At 37.3% G+C, this 15,113-nt stretch overlaps 1 protein-coding gene across 1 annotated transcript in view; it reads left to right on the top strand.

The window, feature by feature from the left end:
* The window catches only part of EPS8 (epidermal growth factor receptor pathway substrate 8), a 192,231-nt gene that overhangs the window by 3,764 nt on the left and 173,354 nt on the right, over positions 1-15,113 (top strand). The window lies entirely within an intron of this gene.

Here is a 15,113-nt window from a genome sequence, read left to right as displayed (position 1 = left end):
TCTATTCATCTATTGAAGGATATCTTACTTGCCTCTGGTTTTTGGCCGCTATGAGTAAAGCTGCAATGAAAATTCATGGGTAAATTTTTATATGGACATAAGTTTCCAGATCAGTTGGGTAAATACCTAGGAACATGATTGCTGGATCATATGGTAAGATTCTGGTTGGCTTTGTAACATATTGCCAATCTGTTTTCCAGAGTGGCTGTACCATTTTGCATTCCCACCAACAGTGAATGCAAGCTCCTGTTGCTCCTCATCCTTGCCAACATTTGGTATTGTCAGTTTTTTTTATTTTATCCATTCTAATAAGTATACAGTAATATCTTATTGCTTTAATTTGCCCTTTCCATGACATTTAATGTTAATCATCTTTTCATATGCTATTTTCCATTTCTTTGGCGAGATGTCTGTTCTGAACTTTTGCCCATTTTTAATAGGGTTGTCTGTTTTCCTATTTTTGAGTTTTGAGAATTCTTTATATATTTTTGGTACAAGCACTTTATCAGATATTTGTTTTGCAAATATATTTTTCCAGTCTGGCTTGTCTTTTTGTTTTCTTAATAGTGTCTTTACACAGCAAATGTTTTTAATTTTAATAAAGGCCAACTTATCAATTTCATGGATAAGCTTTTGGTGCTGTATTTAAAAATTCATTTTCAGACTCTAGACCACCTAGATTTTATCCTGCTTTCCTGCCCCTAGAAGTTTTTTAGTTTTACATTTATATCTGTGACCCATTTGAGTTATTTTTTGTGAAAAGTGTACAAAAAGACACTTTTCACTTTTTGTGAAAAGGTAAGTGTCTAGATTCACTTTTTTGTCCATGGACTTTGAGTTGTACCGGTAGCAAATTAATGTGATTTTTAAGTCAAGTAGATTATATATTAGGTTTAGGATGGAAAGGAAAGTGTTTTTATTTGATTTTTTTTTACATGTTTTGTGAAATTGCTTAAAAGAAACAGTTGAGAAATTATTTGGAAACCAAAATGTAATACTGCATAGACTATATGCTGAGATTGATTCCTGGACATTGTATATAATTCATTTCCTTCTTCCTCACTAAATCAGAGATTCTCCTTTGTGGAAAATAGAATTGTTAATACAGAGTAACATATGTCAGTTATTTCAGATCTAATCGTAGAAATAATTAATAAAGCTTTATTTTTCACAAAAAAGGTCTGAAATAAGAGATTTGCAGGGTGTGTGCCGAGAAGAGGCAGATGATATACACACCATATAGAAACTTGAGGCTTAACTGGTTTTGAATCTTACCCCATACCACTCCTCTTGCCTTTTTTCAAGTACCTTTCTTTTGGTCAACACTTTGTGTTGTTGATATTGGGGCCAGAAGTATTGTTAAATTACAATTAGAACCAATACCCTTCAGGAAGCATCTAGAGAGATCAGACATCATAAAACTAGCATCTTTGGGGCTTCCCTGGTGGTGCAGTGGTCCCCGATGCAGGGGACACGGCTTCGTACCCCGGTCCGGGAAGATCCCACATGACGTGGAGCGGCTGGGCCCGTGAGCCATGGCCGCTGAGCCTGCGCATCCGGAGCCTGTGCTCCGTAGCGGGAGAGGCCACAACAGTGAGAGGCCCGCGTACCGCAAAAAAAAACCCCAAAAAAACAACAAAAAAAACTTTGGTATGGGAGGCATTACATACATTATCTCTTTTAACTCTTACAAGAGCTCTTTAAGGCAGATCCCCTTATTTCCATATTACAGGTAAGAAATACGCTCAGAAAGATAAAATGACTTGTCCGTGGTCCACATGGGGAGAGAGGGACAGAGTTGGGATGGAAATCCTGATCTTTCTGACTCCAAAACCCATGTTCTTTTCACTTTGCTATGCTATCTCTAGTAAATGAAAAAGTGCTAAGATAGTATTAATATGTCTTTGATTTTATTCTTTTCTTTAACACTGTACACTACTTAAATGACTACTGATCTAATCGAGAATGGCTCAGAAGATTGTGTTTTTGAGATCCATGGAGATTCTTTTAACTTTTTTTTTCTGTTGACTGATCTACATCCCACTGACCCAGAGGTATGAGGTATTGGAACATGTTTATAAAGAACGGAGTGCCTTTAAAGAGAGGAAGTTGTGGAGGATTAGGAAAAATAGAACAAGCAATGGTAGCATTAGCTAGTTGTTTATCCCTTTGCCTCTCTGAATTGTAAGTTTCTTGAGGGCAGGGAATTGAGTCTCAATGATCTTTAAGCACAGCACATCACATGTGCTATGCACTCACAAACTGTTTGCTGAATGAAATCAGCACTAAATATACTTTTTACAGAAGTTCGTTTAGAATGTTTAAAAGGGGATGAATTTTTCTTCACACAGGAAGTTGAACGTAATTACATTTCATTTATTCATTCATTCATCATTTATTGAGCATTTGTTGAGTATCTGTTCTGTGCCAGACACTGGAGACACAGAGGCGAATAAGACAGGATCTCTGCTTTTTGTCATCAGGGAACCCAGAGAATGGAGGCAACCAGACAACCATTTCAGTAGAGTGTGGAGCTAAATGGAGTATGTATTAAGCAAACAAATAAGCAATGGACTTTGCAATCAGAGAGACCTTCTCTGCCTTAGTTTTCTTATCTAAGAAGTGGAAACAATAGCAGTACCTACTTGACACAGTTTTTGGGAGTAGATTAAGTGAAAAAGAGAAAAAAATGTTCACGTTTATCTTTATATCTCAGTGCATAGGAGAAGGGAGAGGCTCACGGTGGTTGAGGAAGTCAGAAAAGTCTTTACTGGGGACGTGACCCTTGACTATTTTTAAAATAAATTTATTTATGTATTTACTTTTGGCTGCGTTGGGTCTTTGTTGCTGCATGCGGGCTTTCTCTAGTTGTGGTGAGCAGGGGCTACTCTTCGTTGTGGTGCGTGGGCTTCTCATTGCGGTGGCTTCTCTTGTTGCAGAGCACGGGCTCCAGGCACATGGGCTTCAGTAGTTGTGGCTCGCAGGCTCAGTAGTTGTGGTGCACGGGCTTAGTTGCTCCGCGGCATGTGGGATCTTCCCGGACCAGGGATCAAACCAGCGTCCCCTGCATGGGCAGGCGGATTCTCAACCACTGAGCCACCAGGGAAGCCCTGACCCTTGACTTTTATAGGATAAATTTTTGAGGTCAAGAATGAGAGTATGAGTTGGGACTCCAGGGCATTCCACGCAGAAAGATAAATAAATGTGAAGTGTGCAGAATGGGTGGGCATGATGAGAGTGGTGGGGAATTCTGCGTGTTTTCACAGACGGAGCCTCCAGGATTATTAGAAAGAACTGAATAAGCAGTTATTTTTCATTTTTGTAAGTAACAATACAATAGTCATTAGACTGGAGTAGGAGAGAATAAAGGTACCAAACCTGTTTGAAGAATTGCACGAATCCCTTCTAATCATGTGACTTTCTGAATGTAATCCTTTCTGTAGCAGGTAAATTCTTGTGTTCTTTTTCAGTCCTGTGGCACTCAAGTGATTTTATTAAGAAAGAGCACTTGTGTGTTTGGGTGAAATCAGAGGTCCTCTCTCAAACCATATTTTTTTTAAATTTTAATTTAATTTTTTTTAAATTGAAGTATAGTTGATTTACAATGTTGTGCTAGTTTCTGTGTACAGTAAAGTGATTCAGTTATATATACATATATATGTGTGTGTGTGTGTGTGTGTATATATATATATATATGTATGTATATACTTTTCCATCATGGTTTATTGAACCCTTCTTATATTTAGTAGCATAGAAACATAAGAATCTAATATCCCACAAAGGCAGTATCTAGTCCTATTTGAGCCAATCCAGAATTCTAAGAACCATGAACAGTTTCTCAACAGAACCTGAAACATAATACTTAGGAATGTTCTAAAATAATCTGTTAAGTGAATGAATTATGTGCTTGATAAGAGGTCAGAGTTTTGTAGTTGAAAACTGTGTTTTTAATATAAGGAGAAAAAAAGGGGAAAAAATGATCAATAGAAGGAAGAGAAGTTTATATTTAAGTAGAGGGAAAAAGATATTTTCAAAGTCCTCTGTTGAAGACTATTGATATGAATTTCATTTTATTTAGAAGATCCTTTATTAGCACCATTAGAGTATTACTTCTCTATCACCATTAGAATATTATTCCTTATCCTAGAAATACATGCATATTATTGATATATTTATTGGTTTAATGCAACAATAGAATGTTTCCAGTGTCTGAAATATAACGTTTGTGATCATTAAACATGTAATTTTTTTCTGTGGATTCTAATATTTATAATGTTTTGGAATATTGTAATTGTTTCTAATATTTTTCATTAGAAAATAAATGTTTAAAAAAGTATAAGCAGCAAAACAAATCCATAAAGAAAAATATGGATGAAATTTGTCACTTTTGAGATGACATTGAACACAATTTAATTTTCTACAATAATTTTGACATTTGAAGTTAATGGTAATCTTAGACATGAACAGATAATAAGATGGTTTTAAGTATGTTGATTTTTAAATTTTAAGAAAGATATACTTGTGATGAAAGGGAAAGAAGATACATTTAACTTTCATATGTGGAAGAAAACAGAACATTATTGTAGCTATATAGATTTTTTTCCCCCAAATAAGCGTGCTAATCTTGTTTGTGTGTGTGTGTGTATGTGTAATCTCCAGTTTCTCTTTCCAGTATGTTTTAAAAACTTTAACTGTTTTATGAACAACTGTATATTGGGATTTAGAATTATTACTTTTTAATTCAGAAATATTAATTTATAAACCCTATCTTTAGGTTGATTTGTCTTATTATTTTAGTGTATTTATCTACATTGTCAGAACTTCTGATGTGAAGTCTGTTGAGTTTGTGTACTGTGGCTAGGTTATATATTTTTCACATCTCAGGATCCTTTTAGTCAAGAGGGAACATTAATTTTGTTGGTAGTTCTTTTATTTAGCTCTTTTGTGAGGCCTTGTTATACTCTGAATAATTTAAAAGCAATGGAATCCTTTCTGTGATAAAAATCTAGTCATTAGGCCAAATCTTGTAGCATTATTCACATGATACTCATGCATGTAAAGGTGTGGAATTAATATGTATGCCTGAAGGATGTATATTAAAGAGGGTGTATTTTTAATTATTGAGGAAAATAACCCTCTAAAGATTTTAATGTGCATGAATTCACATATTTGCTTAAAGTCTTATCTCTTCTGTTTTTAAGTGAATGATCCATGAGAGTCAACCCTGAACAATAATGTGTAAAGAATAATATAAAAACATTTATAACTTCATTTAAATTTAGGAATAATTAGTCCTCTATTTTTTTTGTACATTAGTATATTTGCTATCTTTATAGAATTATAGGAGAAATTAAGGGTTTAAAGTACCATTTCTTCTTTTTCTGTTATTTTACATTTTCATATATTTCTTATGCAAGTGACTGAAATAAAAGTTTCAGCACCATTTATTAAAACATCTATGCACTTCACCGTATTTCACATTTTTCACCTTAATCCTCAAGATTTTCCATGGTCTCATGAAGGAAGTAGTCTTATAAAAATCTTGAAGCAGATAAATGACCATGTGGGTTTTCCCTTGACACCCCTTCTCCATCCTGCTTCCCTCCTTCCTGCTTTACCCCATCCTCCAGCCCCAGTGTTCGACCTCTTTTTTCAGCGCCCAAATGACGTTAGCTGAAAAATGTATCTTTCATAACTTTGCTATCTTTCCAGTTACAATTTGAACTCTTTCTCACTGCCTGGTGAGATCTCAGCCGTGGAGAGTGAAATCTGAATAAAGGAGACATTCATGGTGGTTATGACATTGAAGGTTAAGTTTAGGCTGCTGGAGAGTTTGAAACAAAGGAGTGATTGAAGCCCTCATCACCTTCCTCTTACTTGGGTAATAAGTAAATTATTTTGGAAGTAAAGTCTCATTATGAAGATAATGAAATCTTGTCCAGACTAAGTACATTCACAGTGACTGACTTCAGCTGGAATGACTCTTAACACCATTCAGTTTTTGTACAAATTAGAAATGATTCACCATAGTTTTGTGTGTATATTAGAATATATGCTAGTGACTTTTTTTTTTTTAACATTTTGTTTTGTAGGAGCCCCTTAACAGTGTAGGGAATTTTAGAATTTGAATTCAAATATTTGTCAAGTAAATTTGTATAATATAAAAAAAATTTTATATGGAATAGTCCATGGTCTTCTAAAGGGTCTTCAAATAGGAATAAACGTTTCCTCATCTTGGGACTTCCCTGGTGGCCCGTGGTTAAGACTGTGCCCTTCCACTCCAGGGGGCACGGGTTGGATCTCTGGTGAGGGAACTAAGATCCCGCACGTGCAGCACAGTGGGGGAGTTTCCTCATCTTGCCTCCAAAGCCTCCCCTCCCACACCTTACCTATATCTGTTACCTAGAGTTATTTCCATTTTCTCTCTTTCCCAGGCAGTTGGAATATTTGAAGTATGATTTTTGTGAGCTATCACTGTACTACAAAGTAGAAGGCCTGAGAATATGGTATAATTTAGCCCAGTGGCTACCGATTATATATTGTGTTATATTTATGGTTTTCAAAGGCATTTATATGATTAACCTAAAAGATTCCAAACTAAAAGATTCCAAACTAATGGATTAAGTGGTAAAGTGATCAGGAAAACTAGTGGTGGTAGATTCTGATAGATAATAGAAATAGTTTGGCAGTAACAAAAGTAGAAACGCTAAAATTTCCCAAGAATCTATAGGCTGTTTTTACCACCACTGTGCTGTTCATGAACTACATATGGGGAACTTTGATTATATATACTGTAAAGAACAATGTATTGTTTGTTAGAAGTATATGTTAACTATTCAGTAAATAAACATAAAGTAAAGTTGGGTTCTGAACTGTCCCTGTTCTTGCAAGATTTAATAGCCAGATCTTTCTGGCTAACACTGATTTCATTAGGCTAATGCAGACATTCATTGGATTTTGGATATTAGGTGTAATGTAACAAATGTTTGCTGTCCACAGAGGTGGGTTTAGTTCTGTGATCCAGAGAGAGCGGATATAAATTTGCGGGGAAGCTTTTAAGATGAGGTAGCTGGTCTAAACCTGCTGGGTTTTCCTCCCTTCCAAAGGAGCATGGGAGTGTGTAGAATTTTGCAAGGAGTTGATTTGAGAACTTGACTTAATTTTAAAGGCAAAAGACACTAATTATTATTATTTTTTTTCTGAAAGAACTTTTAAAAGCTTCTAGCTGTGATCACCTTAGCTTCCTATTTCCCCCTTACTCTTACTAAGTTTCTGTTACTGCTGTCAGCTATAGCAATCACTGGGAAGGATAATACTGGGGTAAAATTTCCTTTAAAAGGAAAATTATGGAAGAGGGATGTGTACAATATGCATGTGTACAAAATGCATATTGAATACAATAAAGTACATACTGAAAGGTCTTTTGTACGTGAGGGTGAGTTTTGTTAGTTGGTGTGGTGATAGATCTTGTTTGATTCATTTCAGTTTTCTCCAGTGATCCTTTTGTGGTATGCATATACGAGATAGTTAAGTGAGATTAAGGATTTGGCTAAACCGTTAGCAGGTACATTGGCTTAATTCAACCCAGTCTAGTTTCTTGATCAAACAGTTCTGGACATATTCAGCTTTATTTAATAGAAAATAATTTTGTTTCATTTAGTGAAAGTTATCTGTCAATAAAGAAATATTTAAAAAGTGCCTGTATTACTAAATAATAATAATAATTACTGTAATTAATAAGACAGACAAGGTTGCTATCCTTACTGAGTCCACAGTGTCAGAAACCTAGATTAGAAGAAGCATAAAAAACTTAAAAGAAGCATCAGATTCTAAGTAAATGGTCAAAAATGTGGAAAATAAAGAATAACCTTTCTGGCTTCTTCCTCCCTCCCGTCCTTCTTCTCTTTCCTTTCCCTTCCCTCTTTTTCATTTCTAAGAGAGTGAAGATATTCACATTTTGTGTTATATTTTTCAACACATCCTGATATTGTGGATTTATAAAATAACTCCATTTCCAAATTACGTATGATTTTACAGTCATCCCTCAAAAGAACATTTGTTATTTGTAAACAGCTGTGGGAAAAATTATGGTATACCAGAACTCCCTTTGAAAGATTTTCAACTGTTAAGGTCAACTTAAGATCAGAACAGACAAGTATGGTTTGTATTAGGTTTATACACACTGCTCAGTATTTTTTTTCTTGGAAATGTTTAGGAATGAAGAAGGCATTATTCATAAAATGAAGTCATACTAAAGACCTCAGGCTGGTTGTAAAGTGGTAAACTTTAGAGATGGGGAAATATGTGTTATCGTGAATTTGGAATGTGTGTAACTTTAAGACCATCATCTGAAGCAACACTGCCTTTGTATTTGACTTGCAAGAAAGAAAGATGGGGACTCCTCCTCCTCTAGTGGAGCCCAGTACTTCCTAACACACCTCTCAAATTACACACCGCTGAAATGATCCCCACAATGTGTTTGGCTCATGTGTTTCTCGTTAGGGACTATGAATGAAAGATTCATAACTATCTATTTCAAAAAACGTCTTTATTTGCATTACAAAGAGCTTGCTTGGAACAGGATCAAGAGTTGTTTTTAAATTGTAAGTCAGCATGTATGGGTTGGGCCATGATTGACACTGGACCTTTAAAAAAATAATTTCTATGCACAAAGAAGGTTTTGAATAAATATTTATCAGACCATCAATTACTACGTTGACTGTAGAAGAATAAGAGTACCTGAGTTTTCCCACATTCTTAGTGATTTGGATCAAATATTTTTGAAGCTATTATAGAAAGCCCTGCTAACCTTTCCCTTATCTTTCCTACCGGGTGGTATATGACAGGATAACAGAAAGGAGTAGGATGTCATACAAACTTGCCAGACACATAATTAGAGTCCCCGTGGCAACCTTGTGACCTGATTTTCCAAGCCCTGTCTACCTCACTGGAGAGTTATAGCTGTATACTCTTAGCTTAAAGAACTCTTGGCTTGTATACAAGTTGGGGGGTTGGGAAGAAGGAGGGAAGGGTAGATATATAAATCCATTTCTGCGGTTTTGCCAAATCTGTAATATAGAAGCACTTTTGTTGTAAAAGGAAACTTAATTCATTATTTCCTCATTTTGGCTATTCCTCCTTATATGTTAACAAATCACTACCAAACAAATCACTGCCAGAGGAGCTTATTTATTTTTTTTAATTGATGGCATACTAAAAGTTATTTTTGAACTCTTCTCCTTAAAGGAAAAGGTAAAATGTGAATGTATTGGTTAGACGTGGTGGAATCATTTCCATGCTTTTCTTTTGTCGTAAATTAGTTTGTGCGTTTCTGGTAGCAGTTCCTCAACTATCCAAATAAAATGAGGCTGTGTTTCTCTCATTCGGCAAATATTTATGAATACATGAAGTTTGTTATGTGATACTAAAGTCACATAAGATTTCCAGCCTTCGTTGTACATTTTCTAAGTTGTTACTGCAAAAATGAGAACTTTAGATATCAACGTGAGTCAGTTTTGTTTGGTTATACACTGACTTCTAATTGCCCTCTTGCCTCTATATGTGCTCACTAGATATGGATAGGAACTTCTTTTTCTCACAGCATGTATATAGTTCATGTCGTATGCTATGCTGAAGTATCTTGTATGGAGATTATTTGCTGGAATGATAAAACTGATGCAGATTTAGGTCAGCTGTACTTATTTAAATCACACTGTTTTTGTTTGACAAGTACTTGTGCCTAAATACTTATTTGCTTCTACCATATCATGTCTCTCTTCCCACTCCTAACATTTTCTTACCTCTCTCTAACATTTCTTGAAGGGGCTCATAAACCCAGTTCTAAAATATTTCATGCATCTCCCATTAACAGGTAATTGGTCCCATGCCTATCTTTAATCCCCAACTGCACTGAGGTATCTCATTCATTTGCCTTCTTCCTCTGGGGATGATTGAAGTTCTTTAACCTCATGACTGCCTTCTAATTTTCAACTTAGACCAAATGGTAGTCAGAGAATCATTAATAATCAAAATTAATAACACTGGAATGTAATTTTAATAATTTAGGCCTCTCTAGCTTATAAAGTGTATTATGGAGTCAGTTTAAACTGTTGTTCTTCTCTCATATGTATGTGTCTGAGTCAGAGTGTTTATATAGTAAGCTCTTGGAGTGCATGTGTCTCTTGGTGTGGTATTATGCATAGCTAGAAACTATTCTCTTCATGGCCTCTTGCTGCTGCCTTTCTGTCTTGTTCCCAGCTAAGATTCTTGACAAGAAGCTTATACCCGATGTTTCCTCTTCTTCACTTTTCCTACATTAGTCAGCCCACTTTAGTCTGGTGCCTAAGCTCATGTCTCTAGGTTATTTGTAATCTTCTAAAGGCCAAACCAAAAGGAAAACATTTAGTTTTTATCATACTTGGTTTTGCTGTAGCTGTTAGAGGTCATGGATTGTGTTTTGTTCACTACTGAATTTTTTATCACCTAGAGTTTCTAGTACTCTGTAGGTTGTCTATTTGTTGAATGAATATACGTTTGCAATGATCAGTGTTTTGTCTTGGTTTTTCCCAAAGAATGTTCTCTTCCTTTGGCTCCCACGGTGCTATTCTTTCCTGCTTTCCTTTGTTACCCATCTGCACTTAGATGTTAATTCAGAAGCTCAGCTCCTTGGAGTTTAATAGGTATCTAAAAGTTGTTCCAAAGTGGTAATCTTCTCAAGTAAGTTCTAGCATCATCTGTTGGTAGCAGGGAGAGCCAGCACTGTTTTTTGGGGCAGGGGGTGGTTCTCAGTTCATGGTTTTGTTCATAATCTAGATACTCACAAGTTGAGAAGTTTCTGAATTTCCTGGGATTCTTTTCTCAGCCTTCATCTAATTTCATGTTTCATTATCTTCCAAGGTGACTTCAGTCACTCACATTGTTTCAACTAGAACATTGACTCTCAATTCTTTATCTCCTCTGATTGCTGCTCTCCTGAGCTCGGGCCCTTTAGTTCTGGCTGTACCTGAATGTTGCACAGGCACCTTGGCCTTCACATAGCCCCAGATACATTGTTGCCTTTTTCCTAACCCAGCTTCCTTCTATTCTTTTCCTGTTTCTCTAAATGGAGCCACTATTACCCAGATGATAACATCAGGGCTCTGTGAATCTTTCTGGACTCTTTACTCTGCCTTAACCATCGCTCAGGGCACTCCCTTCTTCCCTATCCTGACAGCTAATCATATTTTTATGTTGTTTAAAACTCCTCATTGTTTCCCCGTGTGTTCGTTACATAGTCCAGGTCCGCCTCGTATAGCACACAACGAAGGAAGGCCCTGTGACACAGCTCCTGCTTTCCTTCCAGGCCTCCGTCTTTGATTGCTGAGCCCCACAAATGCCCTCACAATCGCAGTTCCTGGAATACACTCAGCTTCACTCTTCCATGACTTTGCTCACACTGTTTCCTCTACCTGGGTTCCCTCTCTGTCATGCTCATCAGCTTGTCTGTATCATTTTAGATCTGGCCTAAAGATCACTTTCCCAGAAAAAAAGTCCTTTCTTTGTGCCGGGGTAGTATCCTATACTTACTCTAAAGTAGTAATTATGTTGTGTTTTATGGCTTATTTACTTTTCTCTCCAGCCAGTCTGAACACTTACAGGTGGAGGATGTGTCGGAATAATCTTTGTCTTTCTTGTGCCTTAGCACAATGCTGGATGCTCAGTATGCACTCAGTTTTTGTTTCAATACATATTCAATGAATAAATGCATAAAATGCTTTGTGGTGTTAATGAGATTCTTTTCTACATGTAAACAAAGTGTGATGGAAAAACTGAGCAGGATTCATTTATTCGCTATTTGACCATTTTACCTGCTTTCTTTCCCAGAGCGTTCTGGAGGTGGAGTTGTGAGGAAGACCGTTTGTTTACAGTATCATTCTACTTCCCTTTCTCTTGTCCTTAGTCCATTTATTGCACCATAGATGCCTCAAGGTTGTCCTCCAGCTGCCCAAGGCATGTCGCTGTGACCATTTTTCTACCCTTGTGAAATTTACCGTTCAAGTTATGTCTGGCTGGAGAGCCTGTAATTTATAGATAAAATGCTGGGATTAGACCAGTATGGAAAATTTTAATATTGAACCTTTTGCTTCTTTCTTATGCACCCTTCCTAATCTCCCTTTCAACGAAAAGAAGACCTATAGTATTTGCCAGTGAGAGATCAGTACCCAACCAAAACAGCTATCTGGAGGTGACTTATTTTGTATCTTAGTTACTTAAGAAATATCAGTTAGTTAAGAAAAAGTAGCCTGTGGGTAATCAAAGTAGATGATAAAGAATATGAAAATATTAGATATATGAGAAATTTAGAGATTGTGTAGTACAGCTGTCTCATTTTATTGATGAAGAAGGTGAAACCATGACATGTCAAATGATTTGTCCTAAGTCACACAACTAATTTATTGCAGAATTAGTCCTGAAATCTAAGCGCCCTAAGCCTTCACATGACTGTACTTTCGTAAGCCTGATGCTCTCTTGAATTTGGTCAGGAAGCTGAAAATTCATTTATTCCAAATATTTATCAGCTGTCTTTTTTTTTTAAACTAGATATAGTGCCAGGCACTGGGGATACAGATGGTAATAAGGTGGCCCTCCATGGCTGGAACTAAATCATGGAGTGAGGAGGCATTAAAAATTATTAAAATGATGTAAATCGTAGACCAATCTACTTAAGTCACCGGTATGATACTTGGCCTGTATTTAAAGCTTCTTTATTAAACTCTTAGAAAAAACTGGCTTACCTTTTTTTCCAATCCCAGAGCAAAAAGGAAGAAAGAAATTAGAAGGTGATGGTGAGGTTCTAGAAAGGTATATAAACAATAATGTGAAGCTGATAAGCTGGGAAGAAAGAGAAATATATATATATATATACACACACACACACACACACACATTATATAATATATACTTACATATATATTATATCAGGGAAAAGAGCCCAACTCATTGCAGACTAAGAAGTGTTTATGAGCCTGAGCAGAGCATCAGTGGCTGAGTGTCCCTTGGGCTGCAGAAGAATGATGTCATCACATGGGGGAATGAGAGTTTTCTCCCCACAAAGAGTACCTATTTTGACAATGACCCATGGACAGTAGTGCCCTTGTGGAAGTCTGGTAGTCCAGCAGAGAAGTTCCAGCATACCATTTTGAGGAAAAAAAAAAAAGTCTGAGATTGCACGCATTGAAGAGGGTAACAGGAACAGTTTTACTTTACGTGCATCGTCCCTCCCCGAAGGTGGCACAGTTCAGTGCCAGCAGGGACCTTCTTGGCCCATGATTTCTTCCACAGGGGAAAGTGAGTGTGTGTGAGTGCCCAGTGCCCACAATGCTCTGTGTGCCTCATCCACACACACCTCCGTACTCCACCCTGTGGCCAGTTACCTGTGTGTGTCCCTGAAGCAACGAGAGTGAACTTTTATAGAAGTCAGCACAGGGCTGGAAAGCCAGCCTGACTCTGTAGAACTGGGAGAGACCATACAAACTTGAGCATTCAGTACTGCCCTAGGGAAAGCAAAGGGGAGGCTGTCAGCACTTGACTTGGGTTTGCAGGATCCATAGAAGGCATGCAGTCTTAAGAATTCCCTCATAGGGCTTCCCTGGTGGCCCAGTGGTTGAGAGTCCGCCTGCCGATGCAGGGGACGTGGGTTCGTGCCCCGGTCCGGGAGGATCCCACATGTCGCGGAGCGGCTGGGCCCGTGAGCCATGGCGGCTGAGCCTGCGCGTCCGGAGCCTGTGCTCCGCAACGGGAGAGGCCACAACAGTGAGAGGCCCGCGTACCGCAAAAAAAAAAAAAAAGAATTCCCTCATAAAAGGGAATAAGAAGTGTGAAACAGTCGAATACATAGAAAAGATTTGAGGGAGTCCCCTGGTGGTCCAGTGGTAAAGAATCCGCCTTCCAGTGCAGGGGATGCCGGTTCAATCCCTGGTCAGGGAACTAAGATCCCACATGTCATGGGGCAACTAAACTAGTGTGCCACAACTACTGAGCTCGTGTGCCTCAACTAGAGAGACTGCATGCCACAAACAACAGAGTCCATGCGCTCTGGAGCCCACACACCCTGGAACCCGCATGCCACAAGTAATGAAAAGAAAACCTGCACGCCACAACTAGAGAGAAGCCTGCACGCCACAACAAAAGATCCCACATGCCTCAATGAAGATCCTGCATGCCACAACTAAGACCTGATGCAGCCATTAAATAAATAAATAAGTAAATTTTAAAAATAAGTTAAAAAAATAGTGTTTAAAAAAAAAAAGATTTGAGAAAGTCTCAGCAAAGTCTCACTCAGATTTGAGAAAATCAGAAGATTTTCTCTCCTGAAACGAGTCAGTAAGACTGAAGGAGGTGACTGCTTCTTCAGATATAAAGACAGCAATGCAGGACTCCAAGGAACAAGAAAAAAATCAAGGAAAAAAATGACACCACCATAGGAACACAATAATTTTCCAGTAACTGACCCACTCTCCTCCTGCCAAATGGAGATCTGCAAGTTTTTCCCAGTAAAAGAATTCAAAATAGTTATTTTAAGGAAGCTCAGGGACCTACAAGAAAACCCAGAAAAGCGATTCAGTGAAATTTTTAAAAAATCGATACGTGAACAAAAGGAGAAGTTTAACAGAGAGACAGAGATCTTAGAAAAAGAACCAAATAGAAATTCTGAAGCTGAAGAATACGATGAATGAAATGCATTAGAGGGCATCCGTGTCAGCCTGGATCAAGCAAAAGAAAGAATCTGTGAAGTAGAGGACAGATTATTTCAAATTATCCCTTTGGAGGAGTACAAAAAAAAAAAAAGAATGAAAAATAGTGAATAAAGCCTATGTGAACTATGGAATACCATTAGGAGAAACAACCTACATATTGAAGTCCCAGAAGGAGAAGAGAGGGAGAAAGGGGCAGAAAGCTTATTTAAAGAAATAATGGTTGAGAATTTACCAAATATGGGGAGAAAATTGGGCATCTAAATTCATGAAGCTCATAATTTCCCCCCAGATTTCAACTCCAAATGATTTACTCCAGTACACATTATAATAAAATTGTTTAAAATCAAAGACAAAGAGAATTTCAAAAGCAGCAAGAGA

This window comes from Monodon monoceros, unplaced genomic scaffold, assembly GCF_005190385.1.
Source record: "Monodon monoceros isolate NGI ecotype Baffin Bay Population unplaced genomic scaffold, NGI_Narwhal_1 Super_Scaffold_6, whole genome shotgun sequence".
NCBI classification, from domain to species: domain Eukaryota; kingdom Metazoa; phylum Chordata; class Mammalia; order Artiodactyla; family Monodontidae; genus Monodon; species Monodon monoceros.
This window is presented reverse-complemented; position numbering and strand designations above follow the sequence as displayed.